The sequence below is a fragment of the Trichechus manatus genome, unplaced genomic scaffold (assembly GCF_000243295.1).
Source record: "Trichechus manatus latirostris isolate Lorelei unplaced genomic scaffold, TriManLat1.0 scaffold00147, whole genome shotgun sequence".
Classification (NCBI taxonomy): domain Eukaryota; kingdom Metazoa; phylum Chordata; class Mammalia; order Sirenia; family Trichechidae; genus Trichechus; species Trichechus manatus.
This window is the reverse complement of record NW_004444083.1, coordinates 3,192,103-3,195,532: the sequence shown is the minus strand read 5'-3', so window position 1 is coordinate 3,195,532 and position 3,430 is coordinate 3,192,103. Positions and strand designations below refer to the sequence as shown.

The window sequence follows — 3,430 nt, the reverse complement described above, 5'->3', positions numbered from 1 at the left end:
AGCACGCGGCCTGGAAACGCATCCCGCGGCGAGCAGAAGGTAGGCGCACACCAGACAGATTGAGCATGCGCCGCGGCCGGGCCGTCGGTTTTACGGCCTCCCCCCACCTCACCCCCGCCCCACCCCCTCAACCAGCTACGCGAGTGGCGAGACGAGGCGGTCCACGCCTCTACTCTGTTCCGCAGGCGGTGAGGAGCGGGAGCGTCCGGGCTCGGGCGCCGGTGCGTGATGACGCACGTGCGTATGCACGAAGACGTGGGGACGCAGGCAAGTTGTAGAGAGCGTGAGTTTTCGTGTGTGTTTGGCTGTGTTCGCGTCGTCGGCCTGGCGCGGTGTTTTTCCGGTTTTCCCGGGGCCTCGGATGCCGGCGACGGGCCAGGGGCTGCGGTGCCGCGGGCGGCGCCTCCCAGGGGCCGCGGCGGGGGCGGGGTGGAGCGCAGCCTTCTCTTCCGGGACACTTTGAACAGGTCTAGAGCGGGGAGAAGCGGAGCCCTGGTGGTGCAGTGGTTAAGAGCTCGGTTGCTACCCAAAAGGTCGGCAGTTCGAATCCACCAGCCACTCCTTGGAAACCATATGGGGCAGTTCTACTCTGTTCTATAGGGTCGCTATGAGTGGGAATCAACTCCACGGCAGCGATTTAGAGCGGGGAGGGCGTTTCTTGGAGCGAGACAACCGGGGGTTCCCGGGCCTCCACGTCTCTCTCCTATCCCTGTTTGAGGCTGGACCTCGCAGGGAACGCAAGGCGCTGGGAGGATGGGTTTGGCCTTGTGGGGGTTGTAGAAAATCCCCTTTGAAAGCCGGAAGTTTAAAGCGGCGTTGTGTAAGCAACACAACTTGTAGTTTCAGGTGTTCTCGGATAGTAGCTTTATTTCTATGAACAAGTGCGGGAAAAACACAGATCTAAGCAGAGTAGTGGTATTTCTCGTAATAGACAGTAGAAAATTCACCTAAGTGAATTTAAGCCTTGTCTGCCCATTCTGAAAACCTTTGGATAGACATTTCTAAAAACATTTATTTGTTTATACAAATGGGGCATAAACTTTTTTGAAAACTCAAGGTTACTGTCAAAATGAGTTATTGCATAGTAATGATTAAGGCATCCAGGTGTGGAGATCACTTTGCAGTACACTCAGACGTTACTTTAAATTTTTTAGTGGTCTTTTTTTTTCGTCGACTTCCTCACATTTGTATGTTAGTTTTTGCTAGTTCTAATAAACGTTAAAAGCTTCTACCTTGCTACTGATCTGTCGTGGCTTGGGAAGCAAATAAAATTGGTTCTTCAAGTGTCCCAGGACTATTAGCATCAGCATCACCTGGGAACTTGTTAGAAATCCAAATTTTAGAGTATCACTCCAGGCTTAATCAGAAAGCTGTTTCTACAAGCCCCTTGATCCCAATGCACCTGGGCTCTAAAGTTTGAGAGCCACTGGCTTAGTGATTCAGAACACCCATTGTGGAGTCACAAATAGGGAATTTGAATCCAGATGAATTTCCTAGATGTAGAACCTTGGACAAGTTACTTAAATAGTTCAGTATACAGTAAGTGCTTAATACGCACACACACAGAAAACAGATGAAATATCACTAAATTTGTTAGATTGTATTGGAAGGATTCTTCATTAGAGTAGCTATAAGTGGTGTTGCACAGATATCACCCATTGCCATTTAGTTAATTCTGACTCAGCGACCCTATAGGATAGAGTAGAACTCCCTATAGGGTTTCCAAGGGGTGGCTGGTGGATTCTAACAGCCAACCTTTTGGTTAGCAGCTGAACTCTTAACCACTGCGCCACCAGATATTAGTTGTTGTTAGGTGCCGTCAAGTTGGCTCACGCTCATGGTGACCGTATGTACAACAGAACGAAACACTGCCAGGTCCTGCGTCATCCTCGTAATCATTGTTACACTTGAGCCCGTTGTTGCAGCTACAATGTCAGTCCACCTCCTTCAAAGTCTTCCTCTTTCCCTGACCCTCTGCTTTACCAAGCATGAGGTCCTTCTCCAGGGACTGGTCTCTCCTGATAACATGTCCAAAGTATGTGAGACATAGTCTCACCATCCTCTTTTAAAGAGCATTCCTGCTGTACTTTTTCCAAGACAGATTTGTACCTTGTTTTGGCAGTCCATGGTATCTCGAATAATCTTCACCAACACCATAATTCAAATGCATCAATTCTTCTTTGGTCTTCCTTATTTATTGTCCAGCTTTTGCACACGTATGAGGTGATTGAAAACACCATGGTCAGGCGCACCTTAGTCCTTAAAGTGGTATCTTTGCTTTTTAACACCTGAGAAAGGTCTTTTGCAGCAGATTTGCCCAGTGCAATGCGTCTTTTCATTTCGTGACTGCTGCTTCCGTGAGTGTTGATGGTGCATCCAAGTAAAATGAAATCCTTGACAACTTCAGTCTTTCTTTGTTTATCATGATGTTGCTTATTGATCCAGTTGTGAAGATTTTTTTTTCTTTATGTTGAGGTGTAATCCATACTGAAGGCTATAGTCTTTGATCTTCATCAGTAAATGCTTCAAGTCCTCTTCACTTTCAGCAAACAAGGTTGTGTCATCTGCATATCACAGTTTGTTAATGAGTCTTCCTCCAATCCTGATGCCCCGTTCTTCTTCGTATAGTCTAGTTTATCAGATTATTTGCTCAGCATACAGATTGAGTAAGTATGGTGAAAGGATACAACCCTGACACACACCTTTCCTGACTTTAAACCATGCAGTGTGCCCTTATTCTGTTCAAATGAATGCCTCTTGATCTATATATAGGTTCCTCATGAGCACAGTTAAGTGTTCTGGAGTTCCCATTCTTCACAGCATTATCCACATGGTCAAATGCCTTTGCATAGTCAATAAAGCACAAGTAAACCATCTTTCTGGTATTCTCTGCTTTCAGCCAGGATCCATCTGACATCAGCAGTGATATCTCTGATTTCACATCCTCTTGAATTTCCGGCAGTTCCCGGTCAATGTACTCCTGCAACCACTTTTGAATGATCTTCAGCAAAATTTTACTTGCATGTGATATTAATGATATTAATTATATTGTTTGATAATTTCCACATTCGGTTGGACCACCTTTCTTTGGAATAGGCATAAATATGGATCTCTTCCAGTTGGTTGGCCAGGTAGCTGTCTTCCAGATTTCTTGGCATAGAGGAGTGAGCACTTTAGCTCTATTATCTGTTTGTTGAAACATCTCAATTGGTATTTCGTCAATTCCTGAGCCTTGTTTTTCACCAATGTTCTCAGTGCAGCTTGGCCTTCTTCCTTCAGTACCATCAATTCTTGATCCTATGCTACCTCCTGAAATGATTGGATGTTGACTAGTTCTTTTATTTTTTTATTTTTTTATTTTACTTCAGGTGAAGGCTTACAGAGCAAATAGTTTTTCATGAAACAGTAGTACACATATTGTTTTATGACA

The 3,430-nt window shown here is 45.3% G+C and overlaps 1 protein-coding gene across 2 annotated transcripts in view; it reads left to right on the top strand.

Moving 5' to 3' along the window:
- Positions 1-245: 245 nt before the first annotated feature.
- Positions 246-3,430, top strand: part of RHBDD1 (rhomboid domain containing 1) — a 135,796-nt gene continuing 132,611 nt past the window's right edge. Inside the window, exon 1 of one of the 2 annotated variants that reach the window (XM_023740104.1) lies at positions 246-283. The gene's annotated coding sequence lies outside the window, so the exon portion shown is untranslated. Of the gene's footprint in view, positions 284-516; positions 534-3,430 lie in introns of those variants that run through there. The other variant, XM_023740105.1, reaches the window with a different exon arrangement.